The following is a 14,059-nucleotide window of genomic DNA, read 5'->3' on the forward strand; positions in this document are numbered from 1 at the left end:
AGGGAGGGAGTTTCCTGGGGGCTCAGTGGGTTAAGGATCTGGCATTGACACTACTGTGGCTCAGATTGTTCCAGGAGTGCAGGTTCCATCCCTGGCCTCAGAACTGCTGCATGCCCTGGGCACAGCCAACACAAATAAAAAAAGCCCAAGAAAAGGGAAAGCAAGAAAAAGATTTAGCCACCACCAATCTTACCCAATTTTGGCCCTTGAACAAATAACTGGAACCTGATTTAGTCCAATGATACACAAATCAAGGTAAGCATGCTGATTCTTCAAGTGGAATTTTTTTTTTTTTTTGTCTTTTTCTCTTCTCTAGGGCTCAATCTCAGCAGTTCCCATGCTAGGGGTCCAATGGGAGCCATAGCTGCCAGCCTACACCACAGCTCACAGCAACACTGGATCCTTAACCCACTGAGCAAGGCCAGGGATTGAACCCAAAACCTCATGGTTCCTAGTCGGATTCATTAACCCCTGAGCCAAGACAGGAACTCCCTTCAAGTGGATTTTTTTTGGAGCTTACTCTTGTGGTGTCTCTGCCGAGGCATGAGGCATCACATATGGATGAGTTAATATTGCCAGATACCTGAGAAGATTTGTGTTTAGAAACATGGCCAAACCCAACCCATGTTTATAGATGACTTCTGCAATACTTACTAGGGATCCCCACCCCCTCTAGGAAAAAAATAATACCTTTTTTTTTTTTTTTGAGTTTATAGATGAATGGGAGAGGACCGGAGAAAAGTGGAATTTGCTTTCATATTAAAAACTTTTTTATATCTAACCCTGAAGATTGGATGAAAGTGAAGAAAAAAAATTAACTTGTGAAGTTAAGAATATGGGTAAAGGCAGACAAGGTGGGATTTTTCAATCTTTTTTTTTTTTTTTTTTTTTTTTTTGTCTTTTTTGCTATTTCTTGGGCCGCTCCTGCGGCATATGGAGGTTCCCAGGCTAGGGGTCAAATCGGAGCTGTAGCCACTGGCCTACGCCAGAGCCACAGCAACGCGGGATCCGAGCCGCGTCTGCAACCTACACCACAGCTCACGGCAACGCTGGATCGTTAACCCACTGAGCAAGGGCAGGGACCAAACCCGCAACCTCATGGTTCCTAGTCGGATTCGTTAACCACTGCGCCAGGATGGGAACTCCGGATTTTTCAATCTTAAAAAAAGCACAGCTACTTTAGGAATAATCCGGTAGAACACTGTAGAGCGTGCTGTAGTCTTCAACAATAATTCTATCCCTGGGGATTTTGTTTGTGAACAAATATACTTAATATCAAGAACATCATAATTCTGAGCAAGGAAATATAAAAGCATAGATGCTAATTACTGCAGACTCTATAAATAAAAAAAAAGATAAATTCCAAATTCTGCAAAACGGAAATCCTATAAAAGCATATTGAGAGATGGCCCAGTGCAAAAGCTCAGAGCTCAGCCTCCCAGTCCTTCCTGCTGACTTTGGATGCCAGCCGTGCAACCAACTGTGCCTGCTTCTTTACCTCGAAAATAAATATAAATCAGTTTGGTTTGCTTATCTGTAAAAATGTGGTTGGAAGGATTAAATGATTTAATACTTATAAAATCTGTAAAACACAAAGCTTAATTGTGCCATATAGAAGGTGCTTGATAAATATTAGCTTGTGATAATGGTGTCTCCTTTGCATAGGATTGCTGGTCTGGGTCCTGGTGGTGGTGGTGGTGGTGGGGGTGGTGATGAGGTTTTGATCTTGTCCTCAGGAAGGTAATGAGTTTTCTAAGCAAGACACAAGGCTTTAGACTGCAGATGGAGAAAGGCAGTCTGAGAGGACTCTGGCTACTTCTAACTGAGAGGAACCCAAGATGCTTCTGAGAGACTATAGCATTCAAACTGGTCTTGAAGCAAACTGAGATTTAACCAAATAAGGTTTAGGATCCATAGAGGGGTTGGCAGAATCAAAATATAAAACTGTAAAGATTATGGGTTGGCTGAGCATAGGATACACAGATGGGTGATTGAATGTGCACATAACTGGAGAGGTCTGCTGACAGTCATGCCTGGCTTTTAAGTCTGAACATTTATTACCATAGGCAAGAGAGAGTCATAGAAGATGTTTGAACAAAGAATGACAAGATTATAGTTTCACTTTTAAAAATATATCAGTCTATCTGAGTAGACTCTACTGGAGGCATTGGGGAGTTACAGTAAGCTGAGACCTATTGCTGAAAACAGAGAAGCTATTTTCAACAATCAAAAGAGACAAAGCTAGTGAAGAATGAATTGTAGTTGAATTTGGCCTTGGCTGGAGTTTGATTGACAAGTATCAGATTTGGGAGTGGCTTGTCCTTGTATTGGCACATAGTGGTGGAGAAGGGGGCAGTTCTGGGCAGTAAGTAGGATAAAATGTTCAAGACAATGGTTTATACTAGAAAATAAATTTGAAATTGAAACAGTTATCCAGAAAATGTTGTCTAAGAAGAGATTTTTCACATAGGGGAGGGATGGGCAGTCTATAGCCCACTGGCCAAATCCTGCCTGATTCTTATTTCTATAAAGTTAATTTGCAACAGTCACTCTCATCATTTGGTCTCTAGTTGCTTCTGAGTGACAATACAGAATTGAGCAGCTCATTTATAGGGATACAAAACCTAAAATAGTCACTCTTCGGACCTTTACAGAAAACATTTGCTGTCCCCTGATCAAGAATATCTGACATTGAAGCAAATTTCAGAAATGGAATTAGCTTACCTTGCCATTTGAGTTGTATTGGAAACAGCTTCTGAAATTTCTAAGACTTTAATTATAGGCTTGGGAACCAGCATTTTTAAAAGAAAAACTTGGAGGGGGAGGCTTCATACCAGCATTTTCTACATTTTGACCAAAGCCTGCTGCATTAAAAATATGCAATGATAGATTTGGTTTTGCTCTACTAGGGAGAGGAAAAGGAGAGGAATGTATGACCAGATTATTTTAATTCAATCATAAAATGTTTTAATTAAACTTGAACTCTAGTCTGTGTAGGTAAGTGGATATAGAACATAGATGTCTGATGGAATTCTCTGGTGGCCTAGGAGTTAAGGATCCGATGTTGCCACTTCTGTGGCTCAGGTCACTGATATGGCGTGGGATCCATCCCTGGCCCAAGAACTTCTGGGTGCTGTGGGTGTGGCAAAGAAAGAAAGAAAAGGAAGGAATGAAGGAAAAGAAAAGAAGAGAAAAGAAAAGGAAAGAAAAGGAAAAAAGAAAAAAGAAAAGAAATAAGAAAAGAAAAAAGAAAAGACTGCATGGTATGATGGCTGCTCTTTGGGAAATTTTAAGTCTCTAAAGGAAAATGTCCATATATGAAAAATTAGAATGCAATATTGACTCTGTGGAAGAGTTAATGAGAGGATTAATTTCTATTTTTAATTCTTCTCCCTTCCCTCCTTCCTTCCTTCCTACCTTCCTTCCTTCCAACCTTTCTTTCTTTCTTTCTCTCTCTCTCTCTCTCTCTTTCTTTCTTTCATTCTTTCTTTCTTTCTTTTCTTTCTTTCTTTCTTTCTCTCTCTTTCTTTCTCTTTCTTTCTTTCTCTCTCTCTCTCTTTTTTCTCTCTCTCCCTTTCTCCCTCCCTGCCTTTTTCTTCCTTCCTCCTTCCTTCCCTTCCTTTCTTTTTTTCTTTCTCTCTGCACCCAGGCAGCATATGGAAATTCTCAGGCTAGAGATAGAGGCCAAGCCACAGCAGGGACCTGAGCCACTGCAGTGACAATGCCGGATCCTCAACCCTCTGTGCCGTAAAGGAACTCCATCCCTTTTTCTTTATAGTTAGCGACAAAGACAAGTGTCCACAGAAAGTAAACGATGTTTTTAAATTCAGGACATTTTAAATAAGAATCCTGATATGGAGTTCTTCTTGAACTAGCAGAAGATGCAGCAACCCTGGGCTTGCTGACCAAGGTATTCAGGCAGCCCCTGGAGCTAGTTGGTGGTGTCTCATCTCTTCACCTGGACAATCTGCTTTCTGTGCACATAGTTCCCCTCATTCTTTCTTGTTTCATGCTGAGCCAGCTTCACTTATTTATATTACCCATTGATCTCAAAGCAATTGATTTGCAATCCCTGATTTAGAAGAAGCCCTGTGGACTTACTGGTGCCTAACAGGAGAGTGGGGAGCCTTGCTGTCAGTTCTATGACTGCTTCTGTGCCCTCTCCCACTGCACTCTCCTTTTATCTTTCTGTTTCTTTATTTCTGTCCTTTGTTTTCTATCAACATGAAATCAACCAAAGAGAACTGGACAACTTCCTCTCATCCCCATTCTCTGTTTCATTTCTCTTTCCTTCTCTCTCATTTTATTTTCTTTTGTTCTGATCCTTTACCCAAATGCCTCATGAAATGCCAATAAAAATAACCATGGTGACACATAGCTCAATAGATGTCCTAGAGTTCAAAGAGCAGGGTACTGTTTGGCTTTATCCATGGGGTTCTATTTCTGCTGAGCCAAGTACATTTAATTCAGTCATTCATTTGCTGTGACCCCATTATCAGTCTTTCTATTTTACCTTCCTTACTCCAGTCCTAAGACAGAAAAATCAATATCTATCTATATAGATAGATAGACTAAAATATTAAATACATATAATATTTTATAAATATATATTATATATTAATGTAAATAGTAAATATATCTGTAACAATTTTAAAGGATAATTTTTTATTTTATTTTATTTTATGTTTTTGCTTTTTAAGGCCACACCTGCAGCATATGGAAGTTCCCAGGCTAGGGGTCGAATTGGAGCTACAGCTGCTGGCCTATGCCACAGCTCATGGCAATGCCGGATCCTTAACCCACTTAGCAAGGCAAGGTATGGAACCTACATCCTCATGGATACTAGTCAGATTAGTTTCCACTGCACCACAATGGGAATTCCTTCAAAGGAGAATTTAAAAGTTAGTCAAAGAATGGAGGAACTAAAGCCCCAAATGAGTAAGTGATGGAATTTAGACGTAGCTACACAATTTACCAATGAACAATCTCTCCTCAAGGGAGAGGAGCCTGTAGGACCATATTTGATGTCTCTAGAGTCTGGTTTAGGTGCAGAGAAGAAGATAAAGGCTTCCAAAGGGTTGCAGAGGGTGGGCCTGAGAATGATGCCAGAGAAAGTGTCCAGAGCTTCTATCCTCCTCTGTTGATAAACCCTAAAGGAGACAGCAGAGACACTTCTGTCTAGAACTTTGAATAAAGAATTAAAGCAAACTGCTCTGGGGGTTTTCCAGTGACAAAATAAAATAGGAATGTGTATGAGGATCAAAATGAGTAAGGTGCTCTTATCTCTCTCCAGCTGCCTCATGCTCCTACCCCCATCATTTAAGCATAAAATGGGTAAAAATCAGAACAGCAAAGCTGAACTCACCAATGAAACATTGTTCTTGAATCTCACATTGAAACACAAAAGCAAGTTCCTAGGCTATCACCATTTACCTGTGTTTATAGACATATGTATATGTATTCTTAGTGAAAATGCATTCTAAATATCTTATAGTTAGTTCTGATACCATATGATCCAGCAAGTCCATTTCTGGGTATTTTTCCCAAGAAAACAAAAACACTAATTTGAAAAGATATGTAGACCTCTATGTTCATGGCACTATTGTTTATAACAGCTAAGATGTGGAAGCAACCTAAGTATCCATTGATGGATGGATGTATAAAGAAGATGTGTGTGTGTGTGTGTGTGTGTTTGTATGTACAAGGGATATCACTCAGCCATCACATAGATTGAAGTCTTGCCAAGAGAGAACATGGATGGATTTAGAGAGTATTGCACTAATGGACTAACTCAGACAGAAAAAGACAAATTCCATATGATTTCACTTACACGTTCAATCTAAAAATGAACAAACATAACAAAACAGAAACAGACATATAGAAACAGTTAACAAACAGGTGGTTACCAGAGGGGAGGGAGCTCAGGGATAAGTGAAAGAGGTGAGGGAGATTAAGAGGTACAGACTGCCAGTTATGAAGTGAATTAGTCATTGAGATAAAATGTACAGCATGGGGAATATAGTCAGTAATATTGTAATATATTTGTGTGGTGACAGAGGGTAACTAGATTTATCATGCTGATCATTTTGTAATGTACAGAAATATCAAATCATCATGTTGTGTACCCAGAAAGATCAAAGTGTGTGTGGGTCAAAAGTACTTCAATTTTTTAAAAGTGTAAAAAATAAATATTACATAGTTAGCTCTGAATGATTTGCTGTGCAACCTCAGAGTAAAGGTTAAGTGAAGGAGTGTCTCCTCTTTCTCTTATTAAGTTGCTGAGATAAATAAGAGAGGGATGGCTGAGGGTGATAAAGTATTCCCTTCCCCATCCCCACTCCATGCATTTAGATGTTAGTCACACACACCCAATATTATTCCTTTAGGATGCATCTTACCTGACAACTTTCCTTTAAGAATAATAGACTGTGTCCTTCACTGGTAAGAATGAATCTCGTCTGTCTCTGTTTTTATCTGCCCTTTATCCTTTGTATGGGTGATAAGTATGAGATCCTTTATTCAAGGGCTGTTGAAAAGAATTATAGACACAAATACTGTACTTTTTGAATATGAATGCACCAAAGTCACCTACAGTGTGCATTCTCCATCACTTTGCTGCATTCAATTGTGTATAGAATAATATTGTAAATAGAATCACTTGTTACTTAACAGCCTTAGAGCAAGTGTTAGCAAACAGGTATATGTGCAGCATTTTTAAAGTATAGGATATTAGGATGGAACTGCATAAAACTTATAAGTACATTTTAACAAATGACCATGCAAACCTGTTGCTAGGTCAACAAATTGAACATTTTTGGAAAAATGCGTAACGTTTTATGAGTTTGCATGCAGCCTTGTGCAGAAGTTATGCTTTCTTCTCCAGCTCATTGCAATTGTAGACCACATGCTTCCCAGCCCTTCATGTTTTTAGTATTGTTCCTGACTACTACAGTCTCATTTGGTTTTTCCACAGGTACAAAAAATGCTTACCTGGACTTTGCACTTCTAGCATGGCTTTGCTAGGGAAAATTTTCCCCACTCAAACACCAAATTATCTCATTTAGCTAATGTGTCTCCTGGAGAATTTGCTCTAAGCCAGTGCCACTCAAATTATGGTCCATCAGTGCTGAGCTGTAAACTGTTAGTTACTGTCCAGCTATGAAACTGAGTATAGAGATTGAGAATAAGCTCTTAAAATATTTATTATAATTTGTCAAAGAAATTTTATGACTCTTGAATCCAGTAATAAAAAAATGGACCTTTATTTTGTATGTCATTTTTATTTCATTTTTCTAGAAATTCATTTTTATACTATTTTACAAAAGTATATATATCCATGAAAAATTGGAAGTAAAACAAAATGAGACAAGAAAAAGCTAGCCCTTTACCAGGATAGTTTGGGAAACACTGCTATAAAGGAGTAGAAATGGCTTGTAAAATACTTGGTGGATCCTGTGAGAAATAGGAAACTTAGGTATCTAAAATTCTCCATTTAGGACCATGGGAATTTTCCAATCTGAGCAGAAAACCTTGGCATTCAAACCATGTCTTTTTTGAAGATTCAGCTTCCAGAAAGAATAGACTGTTTTATTTGATTCCATCAGTGTCTTCTCTGCCTTATGACCACCCGTTAGCGGTAGTTAATAATTACAAGATTTACACTGATATATAAATGAGGATATGAGTCCTAGCACTTTAATAGCAAACCATTAAAGATGCTTAAACACCAGAAAACAAGGAAGTATTATGCTAAATGATGGTGCATACAATGATGGCACATCTTCCGTCATTCAAAGTGCCTGTGGTAAAAGATTCACTATTTGTTATGAATACTCTACATAATGTTGTTCTGGGGGAAAAGAGGTACACAGGAATATATTTAGTATGACAAATTCTAGTGGAGGAAACATATGCGTTCACATTAAAGAGACACACAGGACTTCCCGTTGCGGCTCAGTGGAAACGGATCTGACCAGCATCCATGTTGATGCAGGTTTGATCCCTGGCCTTGCTCACTGGGTTAAGGATCCAGCATTTCCATGATCTGTGTGGTGTGGGTCACAGACGAGGCTCAGATCCCACATTGCTGTGGCTGTGGTGTAGGCTGGCGGCTATATCTCCGATTCGACGGCTAGCCTGGTAACCTCCATATGCTGTGGGTGTGGCCCTAAAAAGACAAAAAAAAAAGAGAGAGGGAGAGAGATACATACATAAAACTGTTCTCGATAATTATCCTTGGATGGTTGTATTGTTGTTTTTCAGGCATTTTTTCTTTACGGTTTTTTTGCATTTTGTGTCAAATATTCTTTTGTTTGTTTGTTTGTTTGTTTGTTTTTGGCTGTACCCACAGCTTGCAGAAATTCCCCAGCCAGGGATGAGACCCACACTACAGCAGCCACCTGAGCCACAGCAGTGACAATGCCAGATCCTTAACCTGCTGAGCTACCAGGAAACTCCTTGAATATGCTTTTTTTTTTTTTCATTTTTTATTTAGAGCATAAAATAAATTGGGTAGATGGAGCAGCAAAGAAAGTTTATCATGAAAGCTATGGGACCACTGAGAAAGATCAGAAGTCCAGTAATCAAGACAAAGATATGATGAAGGCAAAGTGCAGGGGAGGCTGAGTGGAGAAGAGGAAAATAGTCTGTGCAATGACACCAGAATTTTGGAAGCTTTTTTTTTTTTTTTAAAGATGACTGGGCTCCACTTCAAACCAGATGAATCAGTATTTTGGAGAGACAGGCAGGCATTAATATCCTTAACATCCTCCCCCCTGCCGTGGTGATTCTAATGTGTCATCAGGTTTCAAAGCCCCTAGGGTCACTGCCTATTCACCAGTTCTATCAAATTAGTCCATGGTGGCCAGCTGGCTTTGAGGAATAGAAGGTACCTTATTTCAAAGCACAGCAAAGACTAGAAATAAGGTATTCCCTGCTCACAAAAGCACTTTCTCCCCTAAGTTCTGGTGCCATGAGGCTGAGGATGTGAGTGATGACAAGTTTGGGAAACACTGGTTGAAGTAATCTAAGCATTCTATTAGAAGCTAATTCTTTAATGAGATAAAGCTATGCTCTGGAAGCTGAATGGAGTGATTGCTTTGGGGTACACAGAGCTGCATCTAAGCCAATCCTCCTGAAAACCTTAATTAGCACCAGACAAAGAACAATGGAGGATGTTTGCTTTCTTCCTTGGAGACCAAGATTGGGACAAGTCATTTTGCATGTGCACAGAATGTGGAAATGGCAAAGAGGTTTAAATAACGAATTTTAATAGGTTCCGTCCCACTGGGAGAGACACTTTTGATTATCTGTGACCTATACCAATTATCATGATTCTCCCCACTGGCCTGACCATAATTTTAATAACGAATCAAACTCAGCCTACAGGTTCTGTGAAATGCCACCTATGAACAAGCCCTTTTGCTAGTTACAAAGCTGCTACTTGCTACCTGACCTTTTTCCAATTTCTCCACCTACTTATTCACACTCCAGCCACATATTTAAATGCTCAATGTTGATTTTGTCCTTATTGATCCTAGGCTGCTCCCTGCTTTGGCTGAGAAATGACCTTCTATGGACATCTGGGGAGGCCTGCCCTGCTGTGAGAAGAATTCCAAAAGAAGCTTGGTGGAAATTTTAATGCAGATCTAAAAAAAGTAGCCAGTGAAAGTTCATGCAGTGCAATGAGATACAATAAGTCCTAGACAGTGGTTTAGGCCCAGGCAAGTACCTGGACAAGGCAAGGTTAACCACTAAGCTAGCATGAGGTAGTGAGAACAATCAAATAGAAATAGGTATTCCACAGAGTTCCCTGGTGGCTCAGTATGTTATAAATCCAGTGTTGTCACTGCAGTGGCTTGGGTTGCTGCTGTAGTGCAGGTTTGATCCCTGGGCCAGGAACTTCTGCGTGCTGCAGGCATGGCCAAAAAAAAAAAAGGTGCCCCAGGCTTCCAGCAGATTTCCACAAAGCTCCTTCTCTCCAGGTTTTAATTCATTTCCTAACTCCAGCCTCACTGCCCAGTTTGTAACTTCAGTGTTTGCAGCTTAGGCTGAAAATCTCATTAAAATCCCCTTCACTTCTCTTGCTTCATGGGTGGACATGAGCATCTTTGATTCTCCACCAGGGTTTCTGAAACTTTAATGTGCTTTCTGATAACTTATGGGTTTTGTTAAAAGGTAGACTGTGGACAAGTCAGGAGGTCTAGCATGGGGCCTAAGATCTGAATTTCTAAAAAGCTCCCAGGTGATACTTATTGTTCTGGATCATGTCAGGGGTGTTAAGGCCCTAGCAGTGGTTCTCCATGACTGTACATCTGAAATATCTGACAATTTTGTAAAAACTCAGCCTCCAGAGTCTGTGATTCAGCAGCCTGGGGTAGGGCCAGGAATTTGTGTTTTTAAGAAGTTCCCAAAGGACACTGATGTTTGGGGTCCAATCACTGAGAACTGCTACTTTAGACTAGGCTTCTGGCAACTGGCTCAGTTGTGACTGAAGGATGGGTTGCCACCCCTTCCCCAGAAGGTGTGCTGGTCCCTCCTCTTCCTCTTTTAGCAGTTTTTTTTTCCCCCCCTCAGGGAGGCCAATGGAAGATAATAATCTTCTTACTGCTCAGCTATCTGTAATACAGAAAGAAAAAGAAAGCCTCTCTACCATTTAGACACTGACATGCTGGAGCAATAGAGAAGAAAACTAAAAGAAGAAACAAAGCAAAATGAAAGCATGCAACGACTCTGATCAGAGCCTGTAAGAAAAAAGACTGGATAATTAGCATGTTTCTAGCTACCATCCTCTCTGAGTTTGCACCATCAGTGCCCACTCAGCAATCATGCCATACCCACTTGCACCTGCATGGCAGTAGCACAGTAGGGAACATGACTCTGTCACCTGCCGTCACAGGGTCCAAAGCGACAGGACTCAAGGGCCTGTGCATGGCATTTCTTCTCATCTTTTTTCAGGCATAAGGATCCTCTGAAGGTCTGTTACAGGACAGAGTTTTGGTCTGGGGTTGGGACTGAGAGCTTAACCTTTCTGCCAAGTTCCCAGGTGTTACTAAAGCTGCTGATGGTGGACCACAGTTGGAGAACCACTGTTTTAAGGGATCAAATTAAAGGGCACCTCTGTTTTCCTTGCTTACATTTTCCACCAATTAAGAAAGGACAGGAGGGAGTTCTCCAGCGGCCTATTGGGTAAGGATTTTGTGTTGTGGCTTGGGTTCACTCCCTGATCCTGGGAATTCTGGATGCCCTGGATGCAGCCAAAAAAGGGAAAAAACAGGAAAGAGGAAACTAGAGTGTTACTTTTGCTTATGAAGCTGATATTGGGGGACATGACATAAGCATAAATCAACTATGGTTTTCTTAAGGCTAAACCCAGAATTAGATGGATGTGTGCACCCACTCACAGCAGTGCAGAACTTCACAAGACTCTGGAAAATAGATGGCATGGAGAAGCAGAGGGGAATGTATGTTCCCTGTAGGAAGCTAGCTCCTGAAGTAACAAAGAGAGTCAGAGGTAAGGCAGCTCAGTTCTTTCTGTCAAGCCCATCAATCAGGCAAATAATTTTTACTCTCAAGGAAAGCAGGAAATGAGGAATAGAAAGGAATCAGGAATTATGAGCCCATGGTTATCCTTCCTCTGGAAACAAAAGTGGCAATTAATAAGGGGCTCTTCTATAAAGGAAGTAATGCTCAATTTGCCAACCCACCCTCACCTCAAATACCAGGATAGTGTTTCCTCCACTGTGACCAAATTGAGTTCAAATTCTATCCTATTTTAGGTTATGTAACTTTTCTGAGCCTCAGTTTTACAGCTATGTGATGGAGAAAATAAGTCAAATCTTTGAAGGTAACTGTGAGCTTAAATAAGACATCAGTTGGCATCTTCTAGGGACTCTATACATCAATTTTCCTTCTCTTCCTTCCTTCTTCATCCCTTAGCCTTGTGACTTAATACAATGAAATATTTTGTATTGTATTTGACCTTGAAGGACATGAAATCTTTAGGAAAAGATGAAAATACGGTATAAGGCAATATATAGATGAGCTAAAAAGAGATTATTATGCATACAAAAGGAAATAATATGTGAAATGATTAATGGAACACTTAGTGCATAATTGTTTCTCAGTTCAAGATGTTTAAAAATGTATGTAGTTCAGACTATGGAAAGGGGAAGGATCTAGAATTGCACTGGAGCTCTAGAGTGGTTGCATTGGAGCGTCATGGCTTTGGTTGGTTCCAGGAGGAAAGACAGGTTGTTAACAGCAAGGGGAAGGACATGTAAGGGTTGGAAGATGACCTGGGCAGAAGCTTAACACAGACGTTGAAGGGCCAATGAATAGGTGATCATTTGTTCTGTTCACCACCAGTTCTAGTCCTGAGCCATTTGCCATATATAACAGGTCCCTAGCTAGAGTCTTTTATATCCATGGACCATTCAGGTTGCCAATACCAAGGGTACAAATAGCAGTGATTTCTCTACATTTTATGTGTAATGGCTTGATTGATTTGAATGTTGGGGCAAGTCCCAAAGTCTGGAGAGCCAGCAGTCCATTCTCGGCTTGAGCGTAGTTATTTTTTTTTCTTACTTTAAATCATTGATCCTCAGCCTTGGCTACATAGGAAAACCACCTAGAAGCATTAAAAATAGTAGAAATCCTTTGGCTCCACTCCAAGTCAGTGCAGTTGGAACCTCAGAGGGTGGAGCCTGGCATCTGTATTCTTTTTAATAGATCCCTAGATCATTGTAATTTGCAGCCTGGGTTAGGAAAATCTGTTTGAGGCCAAAGAAGCCCACTCCCTTGTATATCGATGGAATTTCTCTCATGGGTTTTTCTTGGGAGTGATTTTGAAACACTTAATAACTAAGCAGACTGTCCTATAGATAAGAACAATATGTTTATGGGATTATGAAATAAAATATCAAGTAAAACATGTTTTTCAAATATAACTGGGATTCTGATTTGAGTGCAAACTAAAATGGTCCAGCAAACAAAGTGACTGTATTTATTTATTTTTTCTTTTTGTATTCTTTTTTAAAAATATTATCTTCCATCATAGTCTATCCCAGGAGACTGGATATAGTTCTGTGTGCTATACAGTAGGACCTCAGAGATTATCTATTCTAAATATAATAGTTTTCAGCTATTAGCCCCAAATTCTCCATTCATCCCACCCTCCCCTCTCCCCCTTGGCAATCACAAATCTGTTCTCCATGTCTGTGAGTCTGTTTCTGTTTTGTAGATAGGTTCATTTGTGCCATATTTTAGATTCCACATGTAAGTGATATCATATGGTATTTGTCTTTCTCTTTCTGACTTACTTCACTTAGAATGAGAATGTCTAGTTGCATCCATGTTGCTGAGACAGTATTTAAATGAATGGTTAAATTTCGTGTTAGTAAATTATACAAACTATTTTGCAAAAAAGAGATCGAGTTTACAGTAAATACTTAAAAACATCAATGTGACTCATGAGTTTGGATTAGGTCATTTACTGCAGATGTATCTTTTTAAAATGTTAATAACTCACTAATTGAATATTTTTGTTGGTAAAGTATTATGCTATTTACATAAAAATGTTAGAGAAATCTTACTGTAGTTAGCAGAACTGAGAAATGGATCTTATTTAGTGTCTGGACTCTTTTCTTCCATTCAGTCATTCATTCATTTGTTCCGCAAATTATTCATCAAATCCCCTCTGTTAGTACCTAGCAGTGGACTAGGAAATGGTTACAGTATTTGTGATATGGTTTCTGATCTCTTAGTTCTTACAGTCTAAAGTCAGATGATAAATAAGGAAACAAATGATAGGTCCTAGTTAAGTGCAATGAAGTAGACAAACAAGATTTAGTGACTGTAGAAAACTGTGCGTTTGGGGTGATAGAATCTCCAAGTCCCGTCCACCCTTCTTAGTCAAGATGGCAGAGTAAGGTGGAGCCACAAGGGGAGCTGCAAGTCAGAGGGTGATGAGGCAAGGAAGAACTCAGGATGTCCAAGGCTCCAAAGAAATATATGTCCCAAACATGCAGTCAACATCATTTCTTTTATTTTCAAACTGTAT

General features: G+C 39.7%; 1 protein-coding gene across 2 annotated transcripts in view; it reads left to right on the forward strand.

Moving 5' to 3' along the window:
• Positions 1 to 14,059, forward strand: part of DPP10 (dipeptidyl peptidase like 10) — a 1,405,335-nt gene that overhangs the window by 343,793 nt on the left and 1,047,483 nt on the right. The gene's annotated exons all lie outside the window — the stretch shown is intronic.

This window comes from Sus scrofa, chromosome 15 (genome assembly GCF_054392235.1).
Source record: "Sus scrofa isolate SSC_HxYL_T2T_F1_AM1 chromosome 15, Sscrofa_HxYL_maternal_Yorkshire_Landrace_v2.0, whole genome shotgun sequence".
Taxonomy (NCBI): Eukaryota; Metazoa; Chordata; class Mammalia; order Artiodactyla; family Suidae; genus Sus; species Sus scrofa.